Source organism: Lytechinus variegatus, chromosome 18 (genome assembly GCF_018143015.1).
Source record: "Lytechinus variegatus isolate NC3 chromosome 18, Lvar_3.0, whole genome shotgun sequence".
Lineage (NCBI taxonomy): Eukaryota > Metazoa > Echinodermata > Echinoidea > Temnopleuroida > Toxopneustidae > Lytechinus > Lytechinus variegatus.
Genome location: NC_054757.1, coordinates 1,282,364 through 1,307,668, shown reverse-complemented (window position 1 = coordinate 1,307,668; position 25,305 = coordinate 1,282,364). Strand labels below are relative to the sequence as shown.

The following is a 25,305-nucleotide window of genomic DNA, read 5'->3' as shown; positions in this document are numbered from 1 at the left end:
CTGTGGAGATAAACAAAGTACTTTTTCAGTTCAATTTATGTTAAATCAATTAAATGAATTTAAATATGCCTACTATTTATGGTTTCTGAATCCAAATCCTGCAATTAAATGCATTATTATATTGTGTGTCGTACGGGACATTTTTTAATAGGACAATAATTGAAAAATGAAGGGCAGTAATTAGATCCTTATGGGATAAATCGATCACCCATGGGTCAAAGAGAAACTCATTTTATGAAATTGCATCATCAAAAATAAAATTGTAGGAAAAACTTTTGCATTGTCATGTGTCGTACGGGACATTGCCAAAAATAGGTTCGGAAAAATCAGGGCTGCCCCTATTATGGATCATGAAAATGTTGTAGATATTATTTGGAACCATCAATGACATATCATTCTATTGACCTGCAATATTTTCAATCTTCTCTTGCTTTGCAAATAATTGTTTCAGGTGGAATTTGTACTTGACTATTCAATGAGCAAAATTATTGAAAATTCAAAATTCCATTGTTCTCCCCCCAAAAAACTATATCTGTCTTCACTTTTGGTTAAAACTCATAATTTTCATAAAATTTAGGTATCATAGTAAAATATTACACTACTTATGACTTATTGAAAGCATGTTGAAATTTATGATATTTTTGAAGTTCTAGTGTGGAATCGCCCTATAAAATATTTGAGAAGATGACATACTTCCTGATCTAATACAGCTTGGACAGCATTCCCCATCTGACTGGTATAACACTTCACCCGCTGAACATTGTGAGTTAGGACAGGTTTGGTTCCGACATGTCACCTGACCACTTATACAGAAACACGTAGAACATGGCGAAGGGCTCCATTGTGAATTATGCTGTAAATAACAAAGAAATATAAATCAATGACGAAATTTGTACAATTTCTATCATGGAGATTTAACAGGTTGTATATAAATTTCTTATTTTGTCGCTATTCAAGCAAAGTGATGGACTCGAATGAGATTTATACTGTATAAAGAGGGAAAAAATAAAAATCACAATGAAGAAAATGTTTATAAGACTGTGATCAAACACTTTTGCCACGGTAACAAAATTTCATATATTGTCAATGTTTGAGCAAGATGATCGGCTCCATTAAGAATTTGCTGCAAAGGATAGAAAATAAAATAAGGACAATTTTTTTTTTCATTTATGTAAATAAGGACAAAATTTGCAAAATTGTGATCAAATAGCTGAGCTGGGGTAGCAAACTTTCATATTTTGTCAATGTTCAAGCAAAGTGATAAACTCCAATGAAAATAGTGCTTTAACAAGAAGAAACGACAAGAAAAAACAAATTGAAGAAATTTACACTATTCCTATGTAAATTCTCTTATTTTGTAAAATGTTCTAGCAATGTGATGACCTTCATTGAGAATCATGCTGTAATATAAGGAAAGACGAATAATCGAAATAAGAACAAGATTTTCAATATTGTTATCATATTATAACTTTAAGTTGCTAGGGTTACATAATTTTCTTTTTTTCTATTATAACTGTTCAAGCAAGGTGATGGACTCCATTGAAGATCATGCTGTAATACAATGACGACAACATTTCCAACATTTTTCTCAAATGGATCAACCAGGGTTAAAACAATCTACCGGCCCTGGTTTACCCATTTCGTAGAGATTTACAACTAAACTCTGTCATTACCATGGTAACATGGCTCAGCAGCCAATCACAGTCAAGGTTTTCTTGGAAGTTAAAATTAGTTACCATAGTTGTACTGTAAGTCTTTAGAAAATAGAGCCTCAGATCCAGTCGGCTGTATATTTTCATTGTTCTAGTTCACCTTAGCCCTAGACTATTTGATGGGTCATGTACATTATAACGTGAAGGTCTTGTTCTGCTTTAGGGTCCTTAGCCCCTGAACTTTCTCATTCCTTTCCACACTGGCATGCTAATAGCGTCACAACTCCTGTGCTAACACTTCTTTTATGTGCAGGGTCAGAATACCACCAAACTAACTGTTGGATATAGTTTTACAATTTGGGGAAATGATCCTTGGTCAAACAAGCCCTGCTTTGTAGAATAGCCTTCCCAAAAACATCAAACTTTTATTGGATCTCAGATGAATCTTAAAAAAAAATAACAATACAGGGTATTTATATTGCGCACATATCCACCTTGTTAGGTGCTCAAGGCGCACCTATATTACCCCGGCTAAGCTAGGCGTTCATAGCGCACACAGCTTTTTAAGGAATTACTTCCTACCGGTACCCATTTACCTCACCTGGGTTGAGTGCAGCACATAATGAATCAGTTTCTTGCTGAAGGAAATTATACCATGGCTGGGATTCGAACCCACGACCCTCTGTTTCAAAGTCCGAAGACTAATTCACTGGGCCACAACGCTCCATGCTCCAAAAAATCTGCTCAAGACCAATACCTTGAGCACTCTACAGAGAGGATTTGGTGCTTTTTATCAAAGTAAAATTATTATGTAGGCCTATCATATAGCCTACCCTAATAAAAGAAAATATATCTCTATGGTAAAAGTGTATTAAATCTTGAAATTCTAGCCCGTTTTCATCCTCTTTGAGGTTGATTTTGAGATTCAGGAAAACCATCTCTGTCATTACAAGTTGGGAAATTCTGTGGGAAGTGACTTTGGTTATAAAGCATGCTAATATGAATTTTCATGCTGATTGAGATGATTCTATTCAGTGTGAAAAAGGAGTTTGGCGAATCAAGCTGATACTTGCATTAAGATAGTAAAACAGTGTCTTTTGTTCACACATTGAATGTACTATTGTTACATTATTGATGGCACTGTATATCGTATATGCCAACTAATGCCTACAATACTTGAATTAAGTCCATACGTTTGTATTTTAAACTTTTGTATGCTACACTGTAGACCTATCTTATTGTTTGTATCAAAGAATCATACTCAAATATAACATATAGGCCTATTGTCATTCATACTTTTATGTTTGTGCTCTCATATCCCAAGAGGGGTCCACAGCAACTTTGGGTGAAAGAATCAAATTCTACGAAATTCTACAATCAATTATCAAAATATTATTGTGCTATCCTGTTGCACTCCTCACAAAACTTTAAAGAGAAGGATTCTATACAACCAAACCATGGGAGCGGTTCATGAAAGAACTTGTTGGACGTTTCATTTGACAGTTACCATAGTAACACTGCTTCTCAGCCAATCAATAGAGAGATTTCGATTGTCTGCGACTGCAACGTATTCCTAGTTCACCGGAAGTGGTGACACCGCTCGTTCAGTATCACGTTCGTACATTGATGAAAACAGTTTCGATTTAAGTCGACGTACCCGTACCACGCCACAGCATATACCAGCGTGATAGCGAGCGGGCCGTGGGCCGATGCTTGGCCGGAGAATCAGGCGTAGCATCACGCTACGAACCAGTGGGGCGACTGTGGGTGCAACATTTGCACTCTTGCGCAAAAAGCCGAAAAACACGGTTGTTTGGAAATAAAACATCAATTACCTATCGGATATATGTAGTGTCTGAAAACAGGACACACTAAATGTAATGGAAAAGCTGGTAACAAGCAGTAATTTGCAGTTTACCAGCCCTGCTGAATCAACGAAACTCGAGTGTTGATGCGGCTTCATTCATTTTTGCCAAGCTGGGATGACGTCATCATGTACGAACTAGCGCTCGTTCGAGCACTATGACACCGAACGTCAAAACCCTCAAATACGAGTCACAGATTTGGTCAGTGGACGAGAAGGCTCGTCACAGATTACTTCGCGCATGCGCAGTGCTCCCAAAATTCCTTAATCTCGTACGTCCACATGGCACGTCACAGAAAACGAAAGGTCTCAAATATCAAGGAAAGATGTCACATCTGACAAGTTGTAGGACAGAAATGTTGATGAAACCTCCCAAGATCACCCATCTTTTATCAGACTACCAAGGTAGTCAAGAAGACCAAAAGATGTTCTATCAGGGTATGACAAGTTCACTTGCCACTGATCCTGACCCAAATGGACCTACTTGGCCAGGGCACAAGTGCCATACTGTCAAGTGCTTTCAAACCAACCTGATCAGCAAAATATCAATAAATTCATGAGAACGTGTTCAGGCCTCAAATACCCTATTTACAAGTAGGCCCTATACTCTGAGTGAGTTCTGGAAGTTTAACTATGAGCAAGCACAGTATGGTCCGAGTAGCAGGCTAGGTACGCCATAATAGCAAGCTTACAACCTTATACAGCACCGTGCCCAATATATTCACCGTTCTCAAATTGTCATTTAATTTGCAAGAATACCCGCGACCTTGAAATTCCCTATGAAAGTTCTTGTCATTTTGACAAAGACACGTACCTACTTTCCCGCACATATTTTCTTCTGTGAATTTTCTAATCAGGGCAGATCGAGTAAATTTCCCATTTGGATTCTACCTGGTAATCTTGTTTTTTGGGTCGTCTGAAAGCGCTTTCTAATATGCTTTTGTGACATACCATAAATAGGCCTATGAGTATATGATTGGATTATTGGTTCGCCTCAGGGAAATACTGACAGGAATAATATTGATAGAAGGAATAAAATTGGATTTGTCCAGCAACAAATTGAGGAGTTTAGGACAGGCATCGTTCTCTTTTAGTGGTAAGAAATCCCAAGTCAAGTTCATATTTTATGACTATACCACATTACACTCAAAACAAGGAAAGAATAAACTCGTTCGAGCACTATGACACCGAACGTCAAAACCCTCAAATACGAGTCACAGATTTGGTCAGTGGACGAGAAGGCTCGTCACAGATTACTTCGCGCATGCGCAGTGCTCCCAAAATTCCTTAATCTCGTACGTCCACATGGCACGTCACAGAAAACGAAAGGTCTCAAATATCAAGGAAAGATGTCAGATCTGACAAGTTGTAGGACAGAAATGTTGATGAAACCTCCCAAGATCACCCATCTTTTATCAGACTACCAAGGTAGTCAAGAAGACCAAAAGATGTTCTATCAGGGTATGACAAGTTCACTTGCCACTGATCCTGACCCAAATGGACCTACTTGGCCAGGGCACAAGTGCCATACTGTCAAGTGCTTTCAAACCAACCTGATCAGCAAAATATCAATAAATTCATGAGAACGTGTTCAGGCCTCAAATACCCTATTTACAAGTAGGCCCTATACTCTGAGTGAGTTCTGGAAGTTTAACTATGAGCAAGCACAGTATGGTCCGAGTAGCAGGCTAGGTACGCCATAATAGCAAGCTTACAACCTTATACAGCACCGTGCCCAATATATTCACCGTTCTCAAATTGTCATTTAATTTGCAAGAATACCCGCGACCTTGAAATTCCCTATGAAAGTTCTTGTCATTTTGACAAAGACACGTACCTACTTTCCCGCACATATTTTCTTCTGTGAATTTTCTAATCAGGGCAGATCGAGTAAATTTCCCATTTGGATTCTACCTGGTAATCTTGTTTTTTGGGTCGTCTGAAAGCGCTTTCTAATATGCTTTTGTGACATACCATAAATAGGCCTATGAGTATATGATTGGATTATTGGTTCGCCTCAGGGAAATACTGACAGGAATAATATTGATAGAAGGAATAAAATTGGATTTGTCCAGCAACAAATTGAGGAGTTTAGGACAGGCATCGTTCTCTTTTAGTGGTAAGAAATCCCAAGTCAAGTTCATATTTTATGACTATACCACATTACACTCAAAACAAGAAAAGAATACACTCTTTTCATACTCACATTTAGAAATTAATTTTTTTCATTCACCACCCAAAATACATTTCTTCCTCCTTTCATTTTTCTAAGCTTATGGGACCTGGGATCTGGTTGCCTTGTGCTCTACTGGGCATCCAAAAAAATAATGAAACCCAGAGTTATCTTTGCTTTAATTATCATCATTATTTTGAAGAAATAGAACTTTCTTTAAATATTCTTTGGTCAATTTCTTTGATTGAAGTCTCAAACTACAGATTAGATATGGAAATTTTGAGAAATTAAAGTTCAGATATCACCTGCCTTGCCTCTTTCATATCTTTTCTTCAACAGTTAAACTCATGCATGAATGGAGAGGTTCTATGACATTTACTCTGGCGACAATTGCTCTGCTGTGAATGCCACCCGATAATGGAATCACCAACTTCCACCCTGGATTTAGCACTATACCATATCCTAAACCATATCTCATACGAAATAAAGCCTGGAGCAATCACTGCAGGAGGAAATGCTGTGTCACCGAATGGGGAATCATACAAGCCTAAGTTATATCATATAATAGTGAAAACTCCAAGCTTTACAATATGTCAATTGTCTATCATATTTGTGATAAAGTTAAGATAAAGCATCAATAATTCTTGGTTTTGTTTTTCAAGGGATGCACTATAAAAACATCAACCTTTTCAGGCATTTCTGCAAGGTCTTTCTTCAGTACAAGCAATTCCTATCTCAACATCTAAGAATTGCATCCATGTGACAACCAATCTGGAACACAAAGACCCGCTTAGTTCTCGAGGTGCTCTCAGACTAACTTGAAAAAAAAAAATACCGGCTATTCTCTTATAGGAAAATTCACCGATCTGGTTCGATAACAAGTATATTTATCCAGGGTAACCACTTCAGTTTCGAAAACTATTCTTCCAGTGGGCCCTGCTATTATTATTAACCCAGATCTAGCTCGGGTACCTTGAGCTCAAGCATTCAAGGAATTTGTTCCTACCGAGTACCCATTCACCTCACCTGGGTTGAGTGCTGCACATTGTGAGTTAAATTCTTGCTGCAGGAAAAAAAACACCATGGCTGGGAATCAAACCCACATCCCTCAGATTGAAAGACAAGAGTCATAACCACTAGACCACAATGCCACAGAGCACTTGGGTTGTTTGTTGTTTTGCAAGTTTGAATTGTGTTCCTCATATCCTATTCAGACCATAGGCCTATACGGCCCATGATCATGACTTTAAAGGAGAATTAAACCAAAATAGCTTGTGTGAAAATAGAAAAATAAAAGAACAGATCAACCCAAATTTGAGAAAAATCAGACATATAATGAGAAAGTTATGAGCATTTGAATATTGCGATCACTAATGCTTTGAAGATCCTCACATTGACATCACACATCCTTGTTGCATTGCCAATGATAGGATCTCCATGGCATTGGTGATTGCAATATTCAAATGCTCATAACTTTCTCATTATTTGTCAGATTTTCCTCAAACTTCTCCTGTTCTTATTCTTTGATTTTTCTGTTTCGACGCAAGCCTACTAGTTCCAAAGGTTTCATTCCCCTTTAATGACATACCCAAACAGTCTGGTTCGGGTAGGCATGAATTGGGTTGGAAGACCTATATATCAGGTAGGCCCTATTTTGATAACTTAACAAGTTCTCATAAATTTTCAGGTATTCTGATGATCGAGTCAGTGTGAAAACACTTATTTCCCATTTTTAGGGGAAAATGATTTGATTATATTCCTATGTAACAAAGCAAGGTGATTTATAAGGGCAGGTAATGAGATCACATGAATGGAACATAAACAACCAATCCCTCTGTTTAGAGCTTTTGAAAGTAGACCATATGGATATAATCATAAACTATTTCATAACTAGGTCAACCATGAAGTCATGTTCTAGATTTAAGAACTGAATTTAACATCAGTATTGCTCTCAAATATTTTCAAATGTAAGAATTTTTTATATGGCAAAAAATAAAGTGGCAGTTACACCTAAACAGATTAAAATTAATGTCAATTATTTGCCACAGACTATATTGTTGCCATCTGCTTCATAAAAAGTGAAACAAGGTAGAATTTTGAGGCGGTGTTCTGTGTTTCGCTAATCTCTCAAATTATTAGCTTTGATCTAGGGCCTTGCATGTTGCCATCTGGAATATGCACAAAATGAAAGTGTGTTGCACTGTGATTTGGTAAAGGTTTGTTGCTCTGAGGAATATTTCACTAATCACAGCAAAGAAAAGTGTAGACAAGGCATATTACCAATGCATACAAAGTAAGCACAAACGTGCACTAATATCAAACAGATGTACGCACCCAATAGAGATGGTCTTCATTCATTTATTCTTAAAGAGAGATATACTCTTTCTCTTTAACTCATGATTTAATCATACATATCTAATGTGTCTCGTACACAGTTAAAATGCAGTTCAAAATTCTTATGCAATACTGTTTAGTATAGTAGTTGTTGAAATGGTGTAAACAACTGTTTTAAATCTTAAAAACAAAGTTGAATTTTCAATATTCAATTATCAATAAATTAAGCATGGTTGTTTAAATTGTTAAACAACTATTGGAAGTTTGATAGAGTAAACATTGTATGAATTTTAAAACAGTGATTTTACCAAGCAAAGTATACAATCACTCATTGGTTAAAGCACAAAAGACACACAATCAATCACTGAGCAATATGAAAGTATAAACTATCTTCCTCCACTTTCATTTAAGACAGACAGATACATCAAAATCACTTTAACTACACTTTGTCCAATCAACTTTCACCACTAGCAATGATTTGCTTTATATTTTTGTAACATATTGGATGGCTCAGAAGGGGATACTTAGAATCACCCCCCCCCCCCCCATTAAGACAAATACAAATATTGTATGAATGGTAGGTGAGTGCAATATTTGTCCTAACAAAACAAGAGGAGTATTTCTTTTATCCCACATAGAAAAGCTATCAAATGCTGTAGGTTCAACAAAATAACTGTGAATGAAGCTCCTTTTACTCACCCCAACTATTTCTCCTTTATATTCACAGGATCCTGCACCAGACGCACACTCTGGACAGCATTTATTAGCTGATATTCTTAAAATCTCTCCCTGTAAAAAGAAAATGAAAATATATAACAAATGAAATTCTTTTGTTAAAGTATAAAACCCAAAATAGATTGGACACGACTTTCTAAAGTCCCATACCAAGGGAAGTCAAGGGTTAGACATGAAAAAGTAAAAGGAGTAAGAGGGGGGGGGGGGGTTGGCTGGCAATAACTTGAATTCTGTTGTGAACAGGTAAAAGTCTACATAATAAAATTCTGCTTGTCGGTCTCACTCCATACACTTTGCCTCAGATTGAGCTAAATATCAATGTACTATTGATATGCAATAGCTTCAATGAACCCTTTAATTTAAGGGGTTTATTAGAGCTATTGCATTTACCTTACAATGCACAAGTCTAAGATATGTGCAATACATGAATCTGTGTGAGCTAAATGGAATAGGCCTTCTTAAAATCAAAACAGGGAAGCCATAAAAATATACAACAAATCAAAAAATAAAAGTGCAATTATGTAAACATTGAATAGGAGGTTCAAATAAAATCAATGCTTATTCAGAAAAGTATGTTGACAAGCACCAAGATAACACAAGAGAATGCCTGCATCACCCCTAACCCTTCACCCCCCCCCCCATTAAAAATTGCTTGAGTTGAAAAATAAAACTTCTCCCATGCTGTTTTGCAGATAAATTCCAGATGAGTGTTAAAAGTTGAAAAGGCCCATGGCCATGAACTGATTTACTCGCTATAGGGCAACACAAAACTGTTTGCAATTACTACAATATCCCCTATTTTATACAACCACAATTTAGGGAGTCTTTTCAGAAAGGTCCTTTGAGAAAGTCTGGATCTCCTTGGAAATAAGAGTAAGCATTTGATCTTTGACCACTTTCTAACCAGGGCTCCGTAACACAAATGTTTGCGATCAATCACTAAATACCAATGACCAATCAAGATCATCGTTGCATGCGCACTCTGTTTAAAATACTGACTGGGAGCCAATCAGTGAAGTTCTTTCATATTTGCAATTCGTCGCAAACCTTTGTGTTACAGAGCCCAGGAATGTGGAAATATCCAACCTTAGCAGTGGGAAAACTTGCATACTGTAGACTTGGGACTGTCCAGGGCCCCAGTATCACAAAGCTTAGTGATCGAATGCAGTGCTTATTTCTATGAATGATTGCATTGGATATTATGCATGATCAATCATTAATATCAGCCCTACGATCAGTTGCTAAGCTTTATGGTACTGGGACCTGGGTCAAGTAACACAAAGGTCAGCGATTGATCATACGCTTGATTTTCATGATTAATTGTACATTGTAGTCAATGGAATCAATTGTAGAAAAATGTTCTATGATCATTGCTAAGCTTTGTGTTACAGGCCCAAGTCTGTCTCTCATTTTGATCTTTATTGGAAACGGGTGGACTTAGCTTGGACAGGCAAAGAAGACTTAGTAGGCCATTATGAGTGGATGACTTTAATTTCTTCACACTAAATATCTTTGTTGTCTGACCCTACTACATTCTACTCACAATTAATCATATTCTATTCTACAAAATATTATGTCGAAATTTGTACATAACAGTTTACATTACAATTTTTTTCTCTTATCAGAAAAGCTCAACATGCCATCAGTCAGGTTACCCTCACCCCCCCCCACACACATTTTTACATCTTGAATCTAACTATACAGTGAGGGAGAATTTAAACAACAATGCTGATTGAAATGAAAATTAGATTTGGGTGGAGGATGAAATGCAGATGTGAAATGGTTATTTGAATTGTCCCCACAAATTGGTCTCGTAAATCTTTTCAGAAGTTTTAAGGGTCATAGGGTAAGTCTAATAATCCCTCAGACCCTCCCTCACCTATGGTCAAGTTGACCATGTTTGCCCAGTGTGAGATACCTTACCAATACTGAACAATTCAAATTTGGCTACTGGTACTACTTATTATGGTTCCTTATTTGTCATCTGGAATCAGAAAGAATGTATTCAAACACAGGTGATCATGTTCATCATCTGAACTGTTGTACAAGTCAGTGTTGGATAAAATTTTATTTTTTTAAATGTTTGCAGCAAATCAAAATTTATATTCTAGAGAAAATTATATATTTGCTAAAAATCCACCTTCCCTCATTTCAATGATCACTGTTCAATCAGAGGGACGTGGGTTCAAATCCAAGGCATGACACAATTTCCTCCAGCAAGAAATTTAACATAATTGTGTTGCACTCAACCCAGGTGAGGTAAATTTGTACTTGACATTACTTCATTTCTTATGCTTTAATATGCTCTGTATAGAAGCTTACCAGGGTAAACAATATCCACAGACCCTTTAGAAGTGCATAAAGACATCAGATGATAGAGGCATTATATAGGCTACATGTGATGTAAGTACAGAATATTATTATCAGTGGTAGAATATTATCATTATTATTGCAGGTTGAATACAATGCAAGCACTACTAATTGGATTCAATCCATACCCTACCTCTGGGCTATGTTCCTTTCCATTCTATAACTACATTTCCTGTCATTTGTTCATTCTTGATCTGAAGGTCTAACCTACAATGCGAAAAGATATCATTGGAAGTCTTTACTAGGTCTCTGAACCTTGAGGGCAACCAAAATATCCTCTTCATCAAACAAGCTGCCGAGACTATTAAATTTAGAAAACAAATTGTGTCTCCCGTAAGCAGAGGTTAAACCATTGATTAACTGATTGCTTTATTAAGAAGAGTTAGTAATGATAATCAAAAGCGCTTCGTCTAATTGTGGGTTTTGGATGGTAACATAAAAATATATTGATGGTCATTCAGTTTGCAGAGTGATAAAGGTCAAATGATTGAGGGAATATTCCATTATTATCTACACTGATCCAAAGTATGTTTAATACAGTATCATGCCTATTCGTAAAAAAATGATGAAAATTTTAGTAATTGCGGCTCACTCTACAAGGAGTGCTTTTTACAGGTATTTTATAATTATTTTCTAGATTTTAATAATTACAGCAAGGTCTTAAAATATGCATGTGTGACTGAGCACAATTTGCAACTAGATTCAAAACAAAGGCTGTACTTCTCTCTTTTATATATTTCATTTTATGATGGCCAATTTACAAATTTTGGGGTTCCAACATAGTTCATCTTCTCATTTTGCATTAATGTATGTAGTGTACAAATAATTCTTGCAGTTTGTACATTTATACATTATCCAATGTGTTTGCGGTTACCAATTACCACTCATAATTTGTAAATACTAAATCTTATCCATCAGCAGAAAACAGCATACAATGCAACTGAAAATAGAATTAAGAGCCTTAAAAATTTGAAGGGACATAAATCACTCCAGTTACAAAGGATGAGCGGAAAAAGATCGAATGGTAGATACTCCATAGAAAATTTCTAAGAAAAGTTCATAAAAAATGAAATGTAATGAATAGAGGAGTGCATTATCCTCAGGGCATACATGTACAGATACAGTCTTTTAGTCCATTCACAAGGTCTCCATTAACAAAAATCGAATTGTACATTAAAAACCAGAAAACATAATCTCAGAAACTCTTTATGCCACTGCAATTCAGTCAAAAACAACTCCAGACTGACCTTAAACTACGGAGCTAATTACTCCCTTAATTTGAGAAATATACTAAAACATTGCTGAAATATTTGTGCATTACAGAATCAATTTCTGTGAAAATCTCAACAACAAAATCAATATGGGTACTACCAGTCTTCATGCTCACACAACCACTTTTAGAATACCAATGTTCCATTTTCAAATCATCATTCTGACATTTTTAGTTGCTCTGAGTTCCTTACATTGGAATGTTGCCTTACCATACCTATACATCACTCATCATTCAAAAAGCATCAATGTCAATCCACAAAGTTCATGACATTTCACTTCAAATTTGTGAAAAACCATGTATCACATCTTTAACTCCATACATCTGCAATTTGGGTTTAAATCGTGTAAATCGGGGATTACTTCAGTCATCTTATTTCAATACCTCACATTTTGAAAGGTGAATAGGATATATCTGATTCATATGACATTCATCCTGCTCTATGTGATCACTGATTTCATGACACACTTCACTTCTGTATAAACCCTTCTTCATCTTGTCCTCCCTAGGGGATACCAGTGCTAAGTACAATGATAATCTACATTGCAACTGAAACATATGATTAAACATTATGGAAATCAAGAGGTCTTTTAAATTAGTATATTCAAATGATTTTGTTAAGTTGCATTGAGTCAGCTTTCATAGACTTTAGACTTAAAGGGGTACTCCAGGCTGAAAATATGATTTTTTTTTTAAATCATCAAAATCTTATGACAAATTGCTATTCCTTGTCCAATTCTGATTAAATTTTCAGTGTTTTGTTCTGATTTTTCTTTATCTGTTCAAATAATTTTATTTTCAGCCTGGAGTACAACAATTCAACCCTTCAACAATTTGTCCCGTCTGTACAAAAACACCCAGCGCAAGGACGTTTTTGTGCACATGCGAAAAAACTGTGGTGTAAAGGGCATTCTTGCATCCACATAAAACATTACCCATATAACGGAGTGTCACGGCAGTACCATCAAATCAAGATGTCACATGAAACCAAATTGAGAGCCCATATCATCCAGGTACAGAAATTTATGATTGAAGGTATTGTTTAACTTTGTGAGCAGCCGATTTAAAAAATTCTCAAACCAAGATGAAACATGTGTACCACTGCATGTATTAGAACTAATAAACCCTGAAAACAACCATTATTGAGAATGAAAAGCTAAAACTACAAGGCAAACCCTGATTTTGTAAATAGGCGTCTTAAAGACGCCTAAATAATACACATAAGTGTATGGGATGAAATTAAGATGGTGTTTCCGGTCACTTTATTTTTCAATTTTTGAAGCACTAAATAATTATTTTCGAATGCAATTTTTTCTGGGCTTCATTTTTGTAACATATCCTAGACACAGGTGACAAGTGTGACCTTCTAGCTCAGATTTTTTAAAAGTCAAACCAATGTTAAACAATCACTTTAATATCAACTTTTCTCTCTATTCATCCCAGACCAAATACACTCCATTCATGTTTTTCTTTTCTTGTCTATCAAAATAAACACATTTCCAGATGAGGATGTCAATTTGTAACTAGCAGGCAGGATTAAATATTTATATTCTATAAACATCCTGTCACATTAAAAGCCCAACTTTCCATAAAAAATAAAGATTTTTTTTCTTGACACAAACCATTACAGCCTCCCCCTTCCTAACAACAAAGAAAGCCCTGTTTATTATCCCTAATTGTATAAGGCCCAATCATATTTCTAAGATTTATTTGAAGTGCCCTGGAGGGTTTACTCTAGTGGTTCATGAAAAATTGTAATAAAAAAATGATTGGCGTAGCATTAGCTCATAACATGGTCAACTTCACCCTTCATACATATGCATTTTTTAACCCAGGACTATCATATGAAACGAGGTGGAGATAGGATTTTTCTACACCATTTTGGAACAATTTAAACCAAACTTTATTATATTTCCTGAATTTGAATAGTTAATGATTACAAAATTGTGTCCCACGGGATACAATTTTTTTTTCTTCAATATTATTTACAATTTTTTTCTGATTGTTTTTCACATGAAAGGGCAAATTTTACAAGATTATAATCACTGCAAATGGCACTAAATAGCAGTATAGCTAAGAGATTCACTATATATGATAGAGTAGTCTGCAGACACAGACCCTGATTGAAACTTTGATCAACAAATAGGTCTTGAGACTAGACTACCAAAACTATAACATCTCATTGATTTCAATTTCCTAAATGAGAAGGGCACTATCTACACAAGTTGTGCTGCCTATTCAGACCACTTTCCTTCAGTTGCAAGCAATCTTGTTCTCGAGTAGTGTGCAGGCACAGATCCTGACTGAAATTTTCATCAACAAGTTGGTCTTCATAAAAGACTAGCACAAATAAATCTTGCAGTATAAATTTCAGGGACCTTCTCTATACAAGTCATAGCAAATGGACAATAGACAACTATATTCAGATTCCTTGGACAAGGCATTTGCACAGCAAACTTATGCTTGAGTAATGTGGAAGGAACTCACCCCTTTTGAGTAAACCCCATCAAATCCATAAAGCACCTTGCACCAGGTGGACTGACCTCATAAATGTCAACTCAGGGTCAAAAAGTTAATCTGCTGACAACAAAGGATTGAGTAAATCAGCAAAGTATTTTTTTTCAGATGACTTTGTAAATTGCACCTACACTACCTAAACTCAACTTTAAGCTGTACATTAGGCACGGCCAGAATCTCTCATAAAATGGGGTGGTTTTTGCCAGTTGAGGCGCAATACGACGAGCATGATGCGTAAACGTTGTCCGAAATGTAAACAAGTAACACTAACAGAAAAAAGTACATCTGAAAATTGAAGCAAAAATTCAAGTATGAAAATTGAGAATTTGTATAGGCCTAGTTAATTGCATTTTATCACATTTTGTTTCATTTTTCTTTTAATAAGAATTTTTAAAGGGGACATTATCTTTAGTTGCCTTTTTTGTCTCCACTTAACCCCTACACAGCAAACATTCTGCATTTTAAGTTATTCCATAGAAGTAAGGAAGCTGAGCTACTATTTTTTAGTGAAAAATGAAGATTGTATACACTTTGAAAGTTCAGTTGTTTTTGTCTATTTTAATGGCTTCTATTATGATAAAGTGAGTCTTCCAAACAAATTGCACCAAGTTGGCCCTGGGGATACCTTGAAATCAGTTAACCATTACCAAGGAGCCAAAGAAGTACTTGACCCACAAAAAACCTTTTGATTTCTTTTCTAACAGGGGATTAACCTTCTCCTTTAACTGAACTTCATGATAATTTACATGGTACTGTGAGCATGACTGGAGCAGCATGCTTTTTTACATTTTGATTTTTAATTTTAAAGGGCAAGTCAATGTCCAAACAAAAGTTGATTTGAATAAAAAGAAAAAAACAAGCTTAACACAAAAATTTTCATCAAAATTTGCATGTAAAATAGGAAATTATGACATTAAGAAATTGTTCTTATTTCTATGAAACAGTTTAATGTATGTATCCTGGTTGGTATGCAATGATGTCATCCATGCATTTTTTCTTTTATGTTTCATTATTTATGTGAAATATGGATTATTTCAATTTTCTCCCAACAATAATTTGAAACATAGTGTGACTCTTCCCTGAAAAATGTACATGCCCGTGAGAAGTATATTCAATATGCAAAAATAGAAATATCAAATAATTCATAATAAACTAAAAAGAAATGAGTGTGTGACATCATCTCTCATTTGCATATCACTGTGCTATGAGCATATTGGCCCACCCCTAACTGTTTTGTGATAACGAAGCAAAAGTTTAAAATGTCATCATGCAATTTTCAGCATTATGCTTGTTTGATTTTTCTCTATTACTTCAAATCAATTTTGTGTTGGGGTGAAATTGACCTTTATAATGTAACAGTTAAGAAAAACTGTCAGTAGGAATATTCACTTTGTCAGGCAATACAGCAAGGTAGCAAGGTCTCAAGCTTGAGTAAGATTTCTTTTTGCCCCCCTATTAAAGGAAACCATCAGTTTCCCCTAACTTTGAAAGCCTTCCGAGCATAAAGCTCATAAGGAAACCCTCAGTAACTGGTAAAGAAAAGGGGCTTCAGAAAGAAGAAAACGTTCTGGCACGTCAAGCACGTCTCGCTTCCGCCTCTCAAAAGCTGATAACATTTCACGGAGTTCACTGAAAAGAGATGATCCAGAATATACAAGCAGATGTGTGGGAGAGGGAAATAGTGTGCATGATGGGAAATATCTTGATTGATAGTGTGAAACATTGTGATGCATCCACCTTCATGTGACATAAGATCATTTGATTTAATATAAGATAATAAATAAATTGTTAACTTAAAGCAGGGTGCCACATAACTTTTTAGAAGCACTTGCCCAGTCGGGCAAGTATATTTTTAAATAGTTCAAATATACTTGTCCAAAAATCTATTTCACTTGCCCAAAAAAATCCTTTAAAAGTTTTTCTCTCTTCAAAAGAACGAATTGCGGCTTTATAAACCATTCACCTTTTTCTTTCTTTCGACATGAACTAATATGCCTTGCCATTGCCTTGACCAAAATTAGGGTCAATATATCATATCGACACTACTTTTGGTCATTCTACTGCTTGCTGAATTCGGGCAAGTAGTTTTCGTCTTTAACGCAAAACACTTGCCTAACTCTAACTTTTACTTGCCCCGGGCAATTGGGCAAGTGCTTATGTAGCACCCTGCTTAAAGTAATCAATATAAACATTTGTAGCAATTCTACTTTATCATTAAAAAAAGGTGTGGTGATAAATACATAGGCCTACTTTTGTGACATATCAAAATTTAAATAGAGCTGAAGTGAATAAATAGATTGCCGCTGACATTGACACAATAATGTCACATAAATCAAATTAACATATTTTGTGAGCAAATATGTTTATTTCATGTGAAAGTGTTGGCCAAAACATCCATCCTTGAACATTCTCATAATTGATTGGCCTAATTAGAAAATGGTTTCACTAAAAAAGTGTGGCAAGGGTGTAACAAATATTTCCTCTTTAATGAGGTAGATCAGGGAAGATTGAAAACAGTGTCTGAAAGTTGGATGTCAAACACCTCTCTCCATCCAAAACAAAAACTGTTTACCCATCTCCAAAAGTTAGAAACATTTCAACTGTTTGCACTAGAATGACTACAATGATTATTAGGATGTCATTTTACATATGTGCAAATCAAGGCAAAACAAGTGCTTTGTTGCAGTAGCCAAATTATAATTATACTTGCTTATATAGTGCTTAATACTTACTTGTCAGAAGTCTCTAAGCGCTCTACAGTATATGCAGCATAATTACCCTGGCTTTAGCAGTGCAGCTGTTACGCGCGCTGCGTTTCAAGGAATAAATTCCTGCCAGGTACCCATTTACCTCACCTGGGTTGAGTGCAGCACATTGTGGATCAATTTCTTGCTGAAGGAATTTACGCCCTGGCTGGGATTCGAACCCATGACCCTGTTTTTCAAAGTCCGGAGACTTATCCACTGGGCCACAACACTCCACAACGCTCCAAATTGACCCCAATAAAACACCTGACATTAATTTTCTTTCACTTTTGAAGGGATGAAATGTGCAGAGCTGAGCAGCCCTAATGTTCATAGAACTAAAACTGACAAATGAGGTGGTAATGCACCAGCCTGAGTTTGCTCAATCTCAAGATTTTAGCCCAATCAGAATACTTCGCGATTCATCTCGAGATTTAAGAAACCCCCGTCTTCACCATTGCAATAAAAGGGATTCCTGCTCAAGCAAGGCATCAATGCATTATGGTTTGACGACGTCAATAAATAATCCAGAGTGAATCTGCACCGGCAAATTAGCATTTATATTTTTATTTCATGAATGGTACTTATGGGGTTTTTATTACTATAATAAATAAATAAGTTTAGAAGAAGCCATTAAAACTTTATAGATTCTTTACTACATCAGGTCAAAATTCATGCCTTTGCCAATGCCAGATCAGTAATAAATAACTATTGCTCTATATCATTATTATTGCTCCCACAATGAATATTCTTTGAAATAACAGATTTGAAGCAGTATCTTCAAGATGGCCACCCAACTCGCCATCTTTCAAGTCTGCTGCCTCATTAGCAGCTAATGATCACTTCACCTGAAATCTGTTACACTTGACAGCGGCCACGGAACCTGTGGGGGGAGGGGGGACTGGGTGGGCTTCAGCCACCCTTCCCCCCCCACATGATTGTGATTATTTGCATGATCAGCCCCCCCCCCCCTGACAAAGGGGTGTGAGTTTAGACTTTGTTTAAAAAACATGATATCAGAATGGAAATGTGTTCTGCTTCTAAAATAAAGGCTTTCAATTTTTTTTTATAACTTATCACTTCAGATAGAATCTTGTTTCAACAACACTTTATTTTTGTAAATAAACTACACCAGCCAGCGCATATTTAATTTTACCAATAAATCAAATTAATTGATTTAAAGAATTCATGAAAATGGACAAATGAAGAATTTGTTATGAAGTACTAATGAAGTATTAAAATAAGGAATAATCTTTCCATCATACTTCAAATATGACTTCAATTGACCTGAATTGCCCCATGTAATATACCCCCATCCAGTATGATAATGATCTTGTCAAAACTTGTCCACTTTGATTTGATGCAGGCAAGAGAACTATTTTGTTTCGTTGGTTTGGTCACATTTACGCTGCTCAGTGTTGACGCCCTCTACGTTCAATGGTCGCAAGCAGATCATATGGCTGCACACTCGCACTAGGATTATAACGTTTCAGGCCGATAAATTCAAGGAAAAAAATTGTGAAATCCTACTTCGTACTATAATTTTCATAACTCTATTTGGTTGATCAAGGAATGGAAATATTAGTATCATGTGAAAAATAAATCTACACAAGGAAATATAGGCCAGGGTGCTACATAAGCACTTGCCCGATTGCTCGGGGAAAGTGTTTTGAAGTAAAGACCAAAACTACTTACTCGAATTGGGCAAGCAAAATTCTCACAGTAGAATGACCAAAATTAGGGTCGATATGATACACTGACCCTAATTTTGGTCATGGCAGGCAAGATAAATTCACTTTGGAAAAAGGAATGCAATAACAAGGTAGATCAGTTCACGTAAAAAGAGAAAAAGGTCAATGGTTTATAAAACCGCAAAACTTTCTTTTGAAGAGGTAAAACTTCCTTTTCAAGGATTTTTTTCGGGCAAGTGAAATACACATTTTGGGGCAAGTATATTCCAACAATTTAAAAATTTACTTGCCTGACTGGGCAAGTGCTTCTAAAAAGTTATGTAGCACACTGTAGGCATAGACATGGTTGATAATTCATAGTCTTGGCAACACTGAATTTCTTATCTATTTCTTTAATTTAGCGGTCCACAGGTCAGCACCTAAATAAACCCGGACATGCACCAGTCAAAAACAAAATGACATGACTCAGAAGTTCTGATAATATTCTATATTCTTACCCTTGAAAAATCACATTCTGGATTGCGACATTGCTTTGGTGTACATGAGATGATCTCACCCAAACAGGAACATAATGTACAAGGGTCAGACTCCCATACTGTGTTGTTCTGTAATTAAAGACAAAGATCGGATGACATAATTATCAGCAATTATTCAAAAGTAATTCATTCAAATAATGGTGTTTAAGACAAGAAAGGGAATCTTTTAATACTTCCCAGATATAACTAGGCCTATATTATATATGGACTATATTGTCTTGGTCAATTCATCACCATAATCATCATCATCGCCATCATCATTTTCATCATTGCCATCATGAACATCACCACCATCATCATTATCAATCATCTGTCATCATCATCATAATCATCAATATCATCACCATTATTATCATCCCCATTCCCCACCATCATCACTGAATATCATCATCTTCGTTTCCACCACCACCAACATCATCATCATCAGGATTCACAACCAAAATATATTTTCATTTAAAGATAAATTCCAGTATTGGTAACGATCTCAAAATGACTTTTTACAGAATCTAATATAATGACCACCCAAGTGTCTGTTTGTATGAATAAAAAATATGTGCCAAAGGATTCTGGAAGAAATTGTGTAATTGCTGAGAAATAAGCAAAATAAGCGTGGATTTGGTCACTTCCGTCGGGTCTTTATTCCAGCAATAATAATACACTGTACCACGTGTGCCTATCTGTGTTGGTGATCTTCAGTGTGAATATTTTTTGGCGTAGATTTCAAGATTTCACAAAGTTCAGTTTATGTAACTGTACCAGATCTAGATCCTCGATGATATACTGACAATTAAGCCTGGTTTTACAGACTTTCTCATGAAATCAGTGTTTATTGCAACTACTGGCATTTCTCTTTAAACTTGCAAAATGCATCCACAGAACATATTTCTATCATGTACCATTCATTTGTACCATAATGGTATTCAGACATACAATAATGCACAGAAATAGTGACCGATATCTTCTGGGAATCATTCATATTTACAAATGTCTTTAAAGAGGAGAGTTCAGTCACATTCACTGATACAACCCTGAGTTTTCAGAGGTTCAACAGGAATTTTCATCTGATTTATGTCACTTTCTAATCTTTTCTGTAGCGTAATCATGGAAACCGCCATTCGAGGCTCAAAAGTTCAAACCCATACCAGAAAATTGTGAAAAGGTATTTCATCTTGATACCTGAAATGCAAAGCCAACACACAAAGGTTTCTCAACAGAAAATGATCACCTCAATCTCAAATTGATTCACGATTGGTTTACAGACTCGCGACAGTCTCTTTGTTAAATGTCTTGGGTTTCAGGAGTTGAGCCATAAAAATGTCACATGAAATCCTGAGTACAAACCTGACGGAGGAACTTATGTTATTTCCCTTGCTGGATGACATTCAAAATACTTTGTTGATTTTGAGGAGCAAGACTAAAGTTTCTAGTCTGGGGAAAGATTGCCAATTTCCATTGAAATGTTACAATATAGATGATGATTACCTCAATTCATTTTCATTTTTCCTTACTGCTCATCTGGCTTGAATTTCCGTGGGATATTTTGTTACAGATTTATCAGGATTTTCATTGTATGTTTTTCATGAAAAATCATTGGAACCAACTCTAGCATACAGCCTCGTATTGAAGAAATCTATTTAATACTGACATCATATAGTGAGAACCTAATTAATAATATGGGAACCAGACAATAGAATGAACTGGTGATATGATAAGAGGAAATTATTGCGACGCAAGAAAATTGAATATTCAGACATGGGTCATTGAACTTTTAAGCTACGATGGCAAAAGATAATTTACACCTGAAGGCCTATATGCCATCAAATTGATATGAATCCAAGGTTTGCTACATAAATCATTAATCAAGTTCAAACAGAATCCGAATAAATTACCACCAACCAATCATATACATAATATGTGTCTAATGACTCTGATAGAAAACTAATAATTACTCAGTGATTTAAAAGTTAAGCAAAGTATATTGTCATTAGATTTTTTTTCAATATAAAATACAACATTATGACCACCTGACCACAGGTGCTTATTCCTGTTGGCAAAGTTTAAAGCTGGTTTTTAAAACTTCAAAAAGTTCTCTCAATATCATAACTGCTCCCTGCAACTACTTGAACTTGTTATAACATTTCAAATGTCATTTGTCACAAACAGATCATTAATCTGGACATGCCGCTTGCCATCCTTACCAGAGTCAATCCAGACTTAAGAGAGATAAGATCTCCATAACCAGTTGCAATAGACATCCTCCCTTGAAGAAAAATGATGCGGACGTTTTATTTTTGGCAAAACAGGAAAAAAGGAGATTCCCACACATGGTTTGATGCACCACAGGAATCCTTCACAAATATTTAGCTTCAAATTAAGAAGACCCACACACAAATCACCAGTCAAATCAGTCTCAAGACAAAAATTTGGTAAATAGTAGGTGCATCTCCAAACTCATAAACAGTAGTTGCATGCTTGATGAACATGAATAGTCCTCACGAAATGAACATGTAAGCAAGCTATACTTTAACAAAAATGAACTAAATGACTGAAGTTGTAAGTTTGAAAATGATACCATTGGCGTATGAGTTCCACAAACAATAAAACTGAAATGAAATTAAGTACAGGAAATGAAAGGGAAAATGGTAAAATATAAATGAAAAATCTGGATGGTATGAGAGAAAATCTGGAAAAACTTAATTTTTATTTTATTATTTGTTTGTAGTCTGTAATACAGACTACTAAACAGATAACTTGATTGTGTGACAAGAGGCTATTTTCATTATCTTTCATATCTATTTGGGTTAATATGATCCCTACTAATTGGGCCAATCTGTTTAATTATACCTTGGTTCAATAAACCATTACTTTCTTTATCTCGAAAAATACCATTAACCTATATTAAAAGTGTACATGTGCATGTATTACTGGAATCTTACCCATCAAGCAAAAATCATCACTGAATATGTCAAACCAATCGGTTTTAACAGCACTCATTTCATTTGCTACATGTTTAAGGCTGTCAATAGAATATATCTCAGGCAAGCATGTGTCTTATGAAGATTGGGGTAGATATTTCAAAAAAATTGTGCACTTTTCATGCGGGATTGAAATTAATCCAATGACCGGGGTAATAATATGCTGTAAAGCGCTTTGAGCTGTTTTGGGAAAAGCAATATGAAAGAACTAGTTGTTGTTGTCATAAAATTAATTCCTTGCTTCAGTTCAGATTTACAGATCATTTTCATTTTAAAAAAATTAACATGCTTTTGTGATCATTGCTCCCACTGCCACTTTTCAGGCAATCAAAGAAGTAGGCCTATATACAGTTTACTTTTGACGGAGCCATTCATACCTATGTATGGAGTATTCAAACTACAGAAAAAATACCTGGCATTAATCAACTTGCAGTTTAGTCCAGATGGGTGGTCAGTATAAATGCAAGTTAGGGGTCTCTTGTTAAATTTGGACTAGCTTCATAAGATCACAAGATTGACATCCATGGTAAGACAAGTGATTTATCAATTGTCACTGGTAATTGTGATTTTAATGGATTTCTCTATTTGAATGAGTAAAATGTGAACAATCATAGCCTAGATCTTAGCAAGTTTACGCAAGATTCACACCTCTTCACATGCAGCAGATTTAAAATTGAGGCAATAAGTATCTTCTTTTTACCATTTCAGTTAGACAATTTCAAACCAAACCATCTTCATGATGTGAGCAACATGTGCCACATTCCGCAAAGCAATAAAACTCAGCATATAATAGCTTCTATCCCCTTTCATTCCCAGTCTAATGATAACATGTAGGCCTAGGAAAATAAAAAGACCTACAAATGTAAATAGCTTTCCTGTTATACTGCTACAAATTGAAAACTGAATTTGGAGTTTTTCTGTTTTGCTATAATACTACAGGAAAAATGGGGCTTGGTCCAGATAAAATGATTGAATCACACATTCAGGGGGTTAAAAAAAATAAGTCAATGAAAAGGGGGCATTTTTATTGGCTTATCAAAATTGTCTACAGTTACTCGAGGGCCGTCTGCACCAGCCCAAGTTTTCAAATAATCACGCTATTTCTGATCTGGTAAATTATCTTGATCTGAACAATCTCTAGATTATTTGTAATGGAGACGCTATCATTGTAATAGTTCACTGGATTAATCCCCAGATTACGATCCTGGGATAATTTGCAAAATAGCGCTCTATTTACAAATTATCCCGCTAATTCACAGGTGCGGACTCACTCAAGATTCGACTCTGGATTATTTATTCACGGCGTCAGACCACAATGCATCAATGCCTCGCTCGATCACGTATCACTCTTCTTGCGCTGGTGGAGATGAGGTTACTTGAATCTCAAGATTAATCTCAAAGAGGGCTGATCGGACTAAAATCTCCAGATTGAGCAAACTCGGCTGGTGCAGCACCGTCTTTGTCCTCATTATTGAAGAGCCTGAAGAGACCTCTTCACCTTCCACAACATAGCCTAACATGAGTCCATTTTGGTGCTACACCAATTGCAGAACTGAGTCTAGCCCAAGTCCAGCCTAAAACCACATCAGCTCTCAGACTAGCTTTTCAGAAAATCTTATGTTATACTATCCACAGTCCAGTCTCTAACCACATCAGGCCTCAGACTAGCTTTTCAAAATATTTGATATTACACATACTGGTGGTTTCACAGGCCTAATTACAAATGGCAGGCAAAAGATATTCATTCGATCCAACCCATTCTCAATTTTTAAATTTGATATTGCTGATTGACAAAAATAAATGAATATGACTGACAATCTACAGGGTAACACTGATTCTAGGGAGGGTAAAAACTGAACTTCCTTTTTTCTAAATTGGAAAGATATATCACCATCTTGGAACTATTTTTTCACTGGTGGAAGAATTAGGGCCATTTTACTCTCTCAAGTGATTAATTTGATCCCGTCAGGTGTAGTCTTCATAAATGACGATTTATATTTAAAATGAGCCAGTCGAGGTACCCTTTTCTGGTCAGATATGGAATGTCAGACATTTATCCTATCCACCAGTAGTAAACATTCAACCCTCAAATTTCCTACTTATTTTTTATGAATTTTTCAATGTGCCACTTTAACACACGAGTCTATGGGAAATTATTTAGGCCTGTGATACCTGGTACATGGAGCCACCTCCGGATGCATCCTCGGTCCATCTTAAGATGTACTTGTAACAGAAGTCTGAGCTGCTCCATTGATCTGAAAGTCTTCACACTTTGAAAGCATGTTTGTAAACATTATTGCAGTAGGCACTTTCACCTAGCATAAATCAATGGACTTCCTTCAAATGAACACAAATATTATGACACTCCAAAAACAACTCTGAATCACTTTGTGAAACCTATGCTCTCAATACACAATGAATAGAGGAGGAATTCTTTTCATTCA

The 25,305-nt window shown here is 35.8% G+C and overlaps 1 protein-coding gene across 1 annotated transcript in view; it reads right to left on the bottom strand.

Annotated features, from left to right (window-relative positions):
- The window catches only part of LOC121431623 (extracellular matrix organizing protein FRAS1-like), an 84,695-nt gene extending 64,744 nt beyond the window's left edge, over positions 1 to 19,951 (bottom strand). Inside the window, 3 exon segments of the mRNA XM_041629208.1 lie at positions 694 to 853; positions 8,723 to 8,812; positions 19,848 to 19,951. The gene's annotated coding sequence lies outside the window, so the exon portion shown is untranslated.
- Positions 19,952 to 25,305: the final 5,354 nt, after the last annotated feature.